The sequence below is a fragment of the Capsicum annuum genome, chromosome 6, assembly GCF_002878395.1.
Source record: "Capsicum annuum cultivar UCD-10X-F1 chromosome 6, UCD10Xv1.1, whole genome shotgun sequence".
Taxonomy (NCBI): Eukaryota; Viridiplantae; Streptophyta; class Magnoliopsida; order Solanales; family Solanaceae; genus Capsicum; species Capsicum annuum.
The window spans coordinates 34,954,831-34,966,348 of NC_061116.1; the positions used below are offsets into that span (position 1 = coordinate 34,954,831).

General features: G+C 35.6%; 1 non-coding gene across 1 annotated transcript; it reads left to right on the forward strand.

Annotated features, from left to right (window-relative positions):
* The first annotated feature begins 2,096 nt into the window (after nucleotides 1–2,096).
* LOC124899820 lies at nucleotides 2,097–2,203 on the forward strand. Its single transcript, XR_007057384.1, has one exon. It is a non-coding gene; the product is annotated as a small nucleolar RNA R71 (small nucleolar RNA).
* The last annotated feature ends 9,315 nt before the right edge of the window (nucleotides 2,204–11,518 follow it).

Sequence of the window (11,518 nt, forward strand, 5' to 3'; positions counted from 1 at the left end):
TTAATCACTTCTTTTCTGACCACCTCCTTTATCAGAGGATTCAACCTTCGTTGTTACTGCACTCTAGGTCTATAAACCTCTTCTATGTAGATGTTGTACATGCAAAATTCTTGATTAATTCCTGTAATATTAGATATTTGCCAATCAATCACCTTCTTTTTCCTCTTTAGAACTGCTATAACTTCTTTTACCTATACATCTGATAATCTCGTAGACAAAATAATAGGCAAAGTATCTTGATCACCAAGAAAATCATATTGTAAATAAGAAGAAAAAACCTTAAGCTCCAAGTTAGGATATTTTTCAACTAAAGGCCCGGGTGAGGGGCTAATTGGCCTATTCAAAGGCTCAAACGATACTTTCTTTATCTCAACCATTACTAAATTCATAACCTGGACGAATTCCAATGCTTTCACGTTGCCATACAGATCATGACCTATCAAAGCTCGCTCTAATGGATCATCAGACAATAGCAATTGCCAATCCGAAGCAAGATCAATAACTGATATAGAAGATAACTCCTCATTTATGGATGGCAGTTTCAAAGCCTTGTACACATTAAAAACTTCCACTTTATCGTGTGCTCATATTGTGATTTTTCCATCTACTATATCAATGAGTGACTATCCCATTGCTAAGAAGGGTCCTCCTAAAATAAATTGAATGATAGGATCAGCCTCAAAATTAAGAACCATAAAATCCACTGGGAAAATCAAAGATCCCACTTGCACCAACATATTCTCATTAATGCCTTTTGGCCTAGCAAGGGACCTATCCATTAATTGCAACATAATAGTAATGGGTTTGGGACTCCCAAGACTCATCTTATGATACCATGATATGGGCATGAGATTTATGCTAGCACCCAAGTCACATAATCCACGTGCATAAATAGTCTGTCCAATGGCAATCTGGAAGGGGAAACTACTTGGGTCCTTCAACTTTGTGGGTAGTTTATTTTGAATTTTAGATGTACACTCTTGAGTAAGGGCAACTGTAGCATATTCGATCAACCTGTTCTTATTGGCAACAATATCCTTCAAGTATTTTGCATATTTTGGCACACTCTATAAAATGTCAACAAGAGAAAGGTTTACAAGAACCTGCTTTAGAAGATCTAGAAAATTCTTATAACTGGCTTTCTCTTGATGCTTACTTGCCCTTTGAGGAAAGGGTAAGGTGTAGTCTTCTTCTCCACATAAATTTTATCACTTGCCCCTCTTTTCAGTCACCTCCAACTCTACCTTATATTTCAAACTATCATCTATAACTGCGGAATTATCCTTCTCCTGAACTGTCTTCTTATTTTATAGCCCTCTCCTTGTTATAACCGCATTCACCTATTTTGAATTAGCCTCAGTGTCGCTAGGAAATATTCCTTGTGGCCTTGTATTCTGCGATCCTACAATTTGACCCAACTGCAACTCTAGATTTCTTGTAAGAAATTGTTGACTCTTCAACTAAGATACAAATTATGTCTGTTGAGTCTTTAAACACAAACTGTGCTTGTTGAGCCATGAATTGCTTAATCAACTCTTTTACATTGCTATTTTGAGAAGTCACGTGATTATTCTGAGCCGGCTGTGGATTTGATTGCACTGTTCCCTTATACTGATTTGCATTCTGTGCCTGATTTCTACCCCATGAGAAATTAGGGTAGTTCCTTCAGTTTGGATTATATGTGTTGCCAAAATTCTGTTGACCCTAGATTAACAAAATATGCATCTACTTTACGCTCACCACTTCCGTAAGCTTCACACCACGAATATACCTATTGAACTGCATTTGTTGTGGTTGCTGGTTGTGTCGCACAAAACTTTAAGTTGTTTAGCTGAGTAGTTATATGATTCTGAATTGCTACAATCTATGCCTGTAATGCAATAAATTGATCAACCTCTAATACCCCTGCAACCTTCTTTGGAGCACTCCTTAAGTCTGCATGCCAATCAGGATTCCCTTGTGCGATTTGATTCAGCAATGTATACAATTCATCATAAGTTTTCTCCAAAGCTTAGCCTCCTCCTGATGAATCCAAGAGAATCTTTGTATTAGACTCAAGGCCTTCTATAAATGTGTGCACCAAGACATCATTCGATTGATAGTGATAAGAATAATTTTTGAGCATACCTTTAAATCTCTCCCAAGCTAGGTAGAGATTTTCTCCATCTTTCTATCTGAAACTCAAGATCTCACTCTTCAATCATGTAGTCTTTTGGGATGTAAAAAATAGAATAAGGAACTTTCGAGCACAATTTTCCCATGAAGTGATAGAGTTTAGTGTTTCAACATGGAACCACTTCTTTGCTTCCCTATTTAGATAAAAAGGGAAGAGTGTCAATCTAAATAAGCAGCATTCACATCTTCAGGAATGCATGTATCACTTATTTCCAAAAAAGTCTGTATGTGCTGCTGTGGATTCTCGTATGAAAGTGCCCCATAGAATTCAACAATTGCACCATATTTTGTTTTAATTCCCACTGACCTCCTGGTTCAGGCTTCCAAATGCTATTAGTTACATGGTTTGTAAGTAGGATTGCCACCTCACGAATAGGTCTTGCGGCTGGATGAATAGGAACAGCTGGAACATTTCCAATATTTGGACCAGCAATAATTGGATCTCGTATTTCAGCCATCTATCTTTGTTGAATATAATATTGAGCTCTTCATCTTTGATGAAAAATTACTTTCTGTCCTGCAAAGGTCTCCACCAACTCTTTATCCCTAGCCAGTCCAATGTTCAGCTAAACTTGCAAAAATTCAGCCGCTAAGATCAAGTTGTTAACACTTAAACTTATTATCAAAACCAAAAATTAAGCAATTTACTAATTATACTAGTCCCCGGCAACAACGCCAAAAACTTATTGTATCCCTACACACATGCAAGTGTATGTGATTGTACAAGTAGTATCAAGACTTAGAAAGTTAGATATCATTCCCACGAGGACTAATAAACTAGAAATTTAATCAACCTTTAGCTTAAGACAATTAGGTATTAAGTGCTTGAGAGTATCAAGATAATGTTGAATTTATGAATAAAAATGTAAATTATTAAACAGTGAATAACTAGTGGTGACTAGAGCAAAGAAAGCAACGGTTGTAATTAATAATGATGAGGATTCCAGGGTTGAGGCATTTTGAACAATCATACAATTCTCTATTCTTATCACAGTCTAATTGGTTATCGAGTTGTTGATTCCCAAGGGTTATGCCACGGTCTGGGTTTCCCGACCTCAAATCTTCTACCTATTGAACATTGTAACTACAACTCCCGTATAGATACAACAACTCTTCTAGATTCATAAAGTTATCTTTTTGCAATTGAACCAAGCAAGGTTTCTAGATATATCTCTATCCTAGATGCTAATTCAAACCCCTTATTTTATAAAAGGATAAGAACCTTGCTCCTTAATTTCTTTGTTCTATCCTACGATTCTCCTCCCGAATGCACATAGAAATATAGATTTATTCTAATGTTGGCCACTCATCAAAATAGTAAGCTCAAGAAATTAAGAACAACCCAGATGATAATCCAAAAAGAAACTATGAATAATAATATAAAAGAGTAATAATGTTCTTGGCCTCAACCCCAGAATAAGGGTGTTTATCCACTCATATTTGAATTCAACATCCAAAATAAGTAATTAACCATACCCAAAAATAATTCTTGAAGTAAATAAGTTCAAAAGAAATATTAAGAACCCTAAAAGAAAGAATTTTGCATTTTTTCGCCACTGCTATGCTTTCCCAAAATAATCCTTGGAATTGTGCTCACGTGTTCCTTTTATACTTAAGAAGATTTCTCCAGATTTGCAGTCATGACGCGACGCGTCGCTAATCGCGTTAAACCAACAACGCATTGCGTCAACATCACGTTGTCACACTGGAATTTATCTTTGAAAATCAATCTAAGTCAAATTCTTCACCACACAACGCGACGCACTGATATCGTGTTGTGTCACTGGAACTTGCTCCTCAGAATTTGGCTAAGTGTCAAAACTTTAGGCATTGACGCGAAGCGTTGACATCGCGTTGATACACTGGAACTTGATCTTGAAATTTCTTCTAAGGCACAAAAATTACTCATCGACATAATATGTTGACATCGTGTCATTGCACTGGAAGTTGTTCTTCAATTTTTTGCTAAGGCATAATATATTACCAGTTGATGCGACGCGTTGGTATTTTTCTTCAGTTTCTTTCTTTCTTCTCGTCACTCCTCTAGATGTTTTAGCCTTTAATCCACATGGTCTTTTACCTTTTCATGATATGTATCCCATTTTCTTCTAAATCCATGAAAAATTAACCCTGTATCTCTAATCACATCGGTTAGCCATGAAACATAATTTAACTCATAGTTTAATATATTTAGAACACTTTTTATTCTCAAAGCAAGTCCAAATATGGGTTAATAGAGGTGTTTAGACATATAAATACGGCCAAGATCATTGGCCTAGATATATTTGAATAAGATTATATGTGTAATGGCCCTCTAGGTCATTTCATTGATTTGCATGCCTTTTTGGATTTTGATCCTTCCCATAATGGCTATAAGTTATTTATGACTTATTAGAACTATCGGTTCTGTTATCAAATAGTTCGATTGGATTTTAGTCTCATTTTCCTATTTTTGAGCTTTCGCTATTTAGGATTTGATCTTGAACTTAATCTCCTAGTAGACTACCTTGGATGAGAATTCCGACAACACCATCAGCTCTGAAACATTAATTTAAGGTTAGGAGACCCTTGGTTCAGGTCCCAAGGATTTCAGACTCATTTTGTGCTATTAGGTAGGTTATAAGAAAAATAAAATGATAGGTGTCGCCCCACATTTAGTTGAAACAACCTCTGATAGAAGTTCTGATGGTTTTATTGAGTCTAAATGTCGAATTTTGTATGGTAGCATATTTTGTTTTCACATATGGGGTTCCCAATGAATCCTGAGCAATTAATTGAAGTCCATTCAAGACAGCCAAATTTGGTGCATGGCTCCTAATAGGACCGCTTAAGCGCCTGTTGGGTCACGTTAGCACCCCTGCATCACTTTAGTAGCCCTGAACCTTTGCCGGTGGTACTCTTTAGCACCCAATGGCCACTAAAGCGGTCCCACTTTAGTGCCATTAGGGCCACTTTAGCGGCAGTCGCTATTGTCTCTAGTCTAGAAATTATGTTGCCATTTTAGCGATATGCGCTTTAGTGGAACTTGCAACCTTTAAATGCCCTCTTTCCCACCCGATTTTCTATCCTTTCTTCCACTATTTTTACACCAAATGAGATCTCAAAGAGAGGAAAAAGTGTAAAATCACCCACATAGGTTAAGGTAAGCTAACCTAACTCATCTTGGTCATTATTCATGAATTTTCCCTTCAATTTCCATGCTAATTCTTTGTAAAATTCTTAGAAATTAGGGGTTGAATTCCTAAACTTTGAGTTTTTTCCCTTCAATTTCCATGCTAATTTTCGGTAAAATTCTTAGAAATTAGGGCTTGGATTCCTAAACTTTGAGGGTTGATTTGAGACCCAAATTGTCCTCTTTTTTGCTCAACTTTTGAACACAACTTCCTTGTCCTTTGAGGGACCTCGTGACAGATTCAATTTTAAATTTTGTTTTTGGGCCCTGCGAACTCATTCTTGACCTAAAATTTGACCAAGCTCTTTATACAGCAATATGGGTCTTGTTTTACTCCTAATGACGTGTACATTACTATTTTGATAGTGTGATAGCATTCTGAGATTGTGGAGTGAAGACAGACGATTTCTGAATGATTCAATAGTTGAGGTTTAGCTTCGAGGTAAGCTTCTATCTACCTTATTTCTTGAGCTAGTGTTTATATATTTTTCATGTTAGATAGGGGTGTTAGGATGTGATTGTGTGTAAAACACCGTGACTTAGCTAAATTGTGAGTTTGGGGGCTAGAAGGGTATTTGACCCTTAAGTTGAAATACTTATTATACTTCTATAATCTTATTACCTTATTTATAGATAGGGTTAATTCATAGTATAATTATGATATTATTCTAGATATGGGATGGGATTTGGGTATTATAAGTAGGATTGGTATAATTAATCTTATTTGGACGGGTTAAGCTATCTTGAAACCATAGCCTTGGTGAATTTGCCATAGTTTCTCATGTTCTAGGTGGAATTTGTATCTTAGGTCTACTCATGTCTTATTTATCATATCAAAGTGGATGTAGATACCTTAGCCTAGCCAGGGGTAGAAGCTTGTCTAAAATGGATTTTAGGGATTAGAAGTAGTCTCCTCCAGCCCACTTTAGACCCTGACTTATGTTAGCTTTGTAGACTTATATTCGTATAATAGCCTGTTAGACATATATTAAACTTATGAACCTCTATTATAAGGTGGCTATGGGACTTGGTGGATTGTAATAGTTTTTTTCTAAATTATAATATTATGATTATTACGGGTATATATTGGGCCCAAATCTGTGATTATGTTATTGGTTAGATTTCGGGAAGTATTCTATCCTTATAAAGGAAATGGTTGTAGTTTATAAATATATTGATGCTTATAATCGTATTGTTTGAATACTGGTGATAGCATGCATAGATTTCATACAATCATGATTGCCTAGACGGTAAATGATACAATTCTAACTAAAATATAATTTTATTAATCTTTTTCCTAAGAAGAGATTTATTCCAACTTTTCACCTTAAAAATTGTTTTCTTTATAACAGGAATCATACAGTCTTAATGTGTGAGTTGTGAGCCCTTTAGACTAAAATGATGATTTAACGATTTGACCAAGATAAATTTGGGTCCATTTTTTGCTACTACTATTTACCTTGATTGTGAGAGATTTCAACCTTTTCTATACTTCGTGAGATATTTTGGGCCTTTCTACACTTTTATGATAATTTAGTCCCAGAATTTGCTCCAGCAATGGATTTATGGACTTATACTCTTTCATCCATGGTCCTAGTCGCGCATTTTAAATGTATGTATGTATGTATGTATGTATATATATATATATATATACACTGGACATAGTATATTGGTGATGATATTAATGATATGAGTTTTGTTTCAAGTCTAGCGATTGATGATAATGATGATATATGTTTTGATTCAAGGCCGATAATTGATGATATTAATGATATAAGTTCCGATTCAAGTCCGCCAATTGATGATGATATAGTGATTATGATATTATGAATTCTCCTTATATTTATTCATGCATGAGCATTTCCTATCACTAGTATGCTCCTATATCTATCAGCCTTATAGTGGTTGCATAGGTATAGTTGAAGAGTATTACATATGGTTTGTTATATGTTGATTGAACTTTCCAGGCCTATAGTGGAAGGGGTTTATGAAAGTCCTGGGTTGGTATTGGTTATATGGACAATTTGGTTACATATTGTGGTTATTATGATTGGTTCGTGATAGGTTAATTATTAGATTGGTATTGAGATTTGAGGTATGATTTTGATTCTCTTACCTTATGGTTATGTTATTATGCATGATTATTACTTAGTTAGGCCTTATGGCTTTAGACCCTGGTATTCTGATTCCTTTCTTTATGGTTTCTTTATTATGGTAATTATCTCACATTCAAGCATATAGATTAGAGACCCTGATTATATTAGTATTAGTTCCTACTATAATTAGGCGGCCTGGAGATGCTAGTGTGGTTTTTTAGATTGTACCCTTTTGTTAGCCTTGCTATGTATATGTGTCCATCTATAGTAGTTATGGTATTATCCTATATCCCTCTTTTTTTTCATTTACTTATGTTTGATATCCATTCTTTGTCCTTGTATACTACTATATATATCCTTCTTTCAATCTTTATTCGTATTTTCACCAATGATATATAGTATAGTGCAGGGGTATGGAAGTATGGTTTGAATAGGGTAACTTATCCTTATTATTTTATTAGATTATTATATTAGTTGCTTGGATATGAATAGAATAGTTATCCTTATTGTCTCCATAGCTTTATTATATAGTTTGCGGATATCTGGGTATAGTTTATATTCGTGCTTTCAGGCTATTCATATTTGCATGATCTTTGAAGCTCAGTCAACAGTTACATACGGAGTACCACGTGTTGGTACACAAACTACACTTCTGCACCCTGCAGATTATAGTAGGGGTTCTCATCGTTGTTATGTGCATCGTGTAGAACAATGATGGTTTGAAGACATAGGGTGAGCTCCTAGTATTTGAAATATTACTATTTCCCCTCTTATATACTAGACTAGTCTCTATGTTGTATTCAGAGATAGGTTATATCAGTATATTTATTTTGTACTTCATTTTGTAAGTCCTATTACATTAGAAACTTTTATACTAATTTCACCAGGTTTTGGACTATCTTATTTATTTTAATCATTTATTTTGTTTATTCCACATTCTTCCTCCATTTCACTTAGTAGTCTATTACTAGTAGTTTCAGACTAGGGTTGGTACAAGAGCTAAGTGTCTAGTGGAGTCTTATAGATCGGTGTATAGACACCCATAACCTATCTTCGACAGGCAATAGGACATTCTTAATAAATATTTTCTTGACTCCTTATCGTGTATTCATATTTCTATGAATCTCAAGTATGTTCTTTTGACTCTATTCTTTCTCAGACAGATGATGTGAGGTTGTCGATAGATATAGATGGGACTTCAACATGTATTTTTAGAGCTTTAGTGCAATGTCAGACTACGAAGTCAGGGATAGATATTGAAGATCTTCAGTATCAGTTAAACTATTTGGGGCGAAACCAAGCTCTGGCAGAGTTGCGACCGTTTTAGCCTTTCAAAATTCAACATTGCGAATCCCAAGTCATTTTATAGACACCTCACCGCCAAGGATAACATTCCATTCATAGAGTAGTCCTCAGGATCGAGTTGGGTTTGTTGGCATTCATTAAGGATTCTTGTCGGTTTTAGAGTATGATATTGAAATTCTTGAGTGGGCCAAAAATATTCCTATGTTATATCCTTTAGAGCATGATATGGTGCATGGATTTATTAGAGAATTAACAATTCTAATCCATTTAGCATCGAAGCACTTGATAGAAGTTGAGTCTTCCTTATTTTAGGTTATTGATCATATATGGGACACGGAGAGAGAGCATATGTTTAGACTTATGTAGGTGGCGCAAAGAGGCTATGTCATTAATATAGTGTTATTGGTATTCCATCCGGGAGTGAAGATCCTTGCATTGGAGGTTAGCCTCACTTACGGCCTAGTGATTCTACACAAGTGGCATCTCAGGCTATGGGTAGCTCTTAGATTAGTTGTGGTGATCACAGTGAGCAAAGTTCTCTTCATACCTTACAGAGTTTTTGGTATGGGTCTTCCGGTCATAGAGGCCATTCTGGATCAGGAGGGGCAGTATCTCAGAGTATTCTAGTAGCTTGTTTTGTTGTGGCAAGACATAACATTGGTTTGTAGAGTGCCCCAAATGCAAGTTTGTCACGACCCGAACCGGGGCCCTGGCCGTGACGAGCATTCCAAACCATGAAGGCCCAAAATAACCCTATCTGTCTGATAATCATGCAATAACTCATATGATAAAAGAAATGCGGAAGATAAACAATATTACGAAAACATGGTCAAGAATCATATGAAATCAATAACAGGGAATAATGTCCCACAACATCTATCGATATTTGAACAACCGTCTACTAAATCTCTACTACTTGACTGAAACAATAACTATCTGAAAACTGGGACAAGGCCCTTAGTAGACCCAAAACTACTAAATGATAAATGAAACTGCCAGACAATCAGGCCTTTCAGAATATAGAAGGCTCACCAAGTGACTCTGCAATTCTGCCTGAGAATCTACTGATTATCTGGACCCCTAGACTGTGCCTCCAAACTTGAGAGGGAAGGGGGTCAATACAAAAGTACTGGTACACAGAGAAATCAAAACAAAAATTTATTATTTTTACATAATACAAGTGAGAGCCATTATAAAGCAGTTTCATATCAAATCATTTGAAAACATATGGGCAAAATGTAATAATTTTTCAACAACAATGTAATGCAGCTGAGCTAGGTGGAATACCCTACAAATCACATTTACACCAACTGTCAAACCTCGTTTGTCACTGAGATTAGAGTATAAGTGAGGGGAAGACATATAAGATCACACAACAGGGTGTCTCAACTTAATAAAGTATGGTAGTGCACAAGATCACAAAGCAGGGCTCCTAACCATAGTCCCAATTTGGGATGACATAAAGTCAGGTACACAAGATTATAAAGCAGGGTACCAAATTCCCATGTCAGCAAACACGGTTTCTAGCGATCAACCCTTACACTCAAACGCCTTCTTCGGGCATACACCTATCTCATGTAAAATTAATGCATTCAACTTCATTTAATGCAATCACATATTATATTCAGTAGGGTATCATCATACCCGACTTGCAAGCCATAAATATCACATCATTCTTTCATGCAACCATTATATTCACCATATTTCAACATAAAAACCCTCTCCTTGCAAGTCAAAAATCATATCCACTTTCAAAATATTTCATGTCATGCTTGTCAAGATGATTTCAAACAATTCACATCATATGAAAATTCAAAACAATTTCATATCAAGAGAGGAGTTTCATATAATTCATGCTCTCAAGTTAATATCTTTTGAATCATAAGCATATGCATATTTAATATATCAAATCACTTCGGAAATAGGCCTAAAGACCAAATCAATATCATAAAGATGCTTGAAACATGTTTATATTCATAATTTCAAAACCTCCATTTTGAAAACATGAATTTTAAAGCCCATGAGATTTTTAAAGTAACCCCACGTACCTCTATTTAGGAATTCAAAGGGTGCTTCTGGATGCCCTCAACTTGGGGATTCCAAATCTTCAAGTTGTTTTAAAACCCACGGTTAAATCTTGAGTTATGTGAATTTTTGTTTGAAAACCCTAAGGGGTGTTCTTGAGAGAAAATTTGAGAAAAGTATTATATTTTGATGAATTGGGGGCTAAATCTGGTGTGATAGACGAAATTTGGGTGAGGTGAAATGACTAAAATGCCCCTAATAAATAAAACAAAGTCGAAACTGTCCCTCAGTTGACAAGCTGATAGGCTTAAGTAAAATGGGTATAACTCATTACTCAGATGTTGGATTTGGATGAAACTAGTTGAATTGGAAAGAAGACCCAAAGAGCTTTAATTTGATAGGTAGAAGCCCTCCCAGTTCATTATATTCAGAGAGTTATGATCGTTTGAAGTTGACCTTGAAGTGCTGAAAACTGGACAATAGGCTATGCATTTTGCTACTGTTTTGAAACTCAAACACAGCCTTATGCGTTCCAAAAAATTTCAAAACTTATCCGAGATGTACTATGAGCTTGACCAATCGTAACACAACTTGAAAATCTAAAAATGGATGTTGGAAAGGTTGAAAAGTTGTATCCCAAAATTGCCAGCTAAAATGACTCTAAGTCCTCATTACACTTCGATTTTTTTTTTCAAGTTTTTAAGTCTAAGAGCACTCTATTAAAGGCTAATCCATGCATGAATTT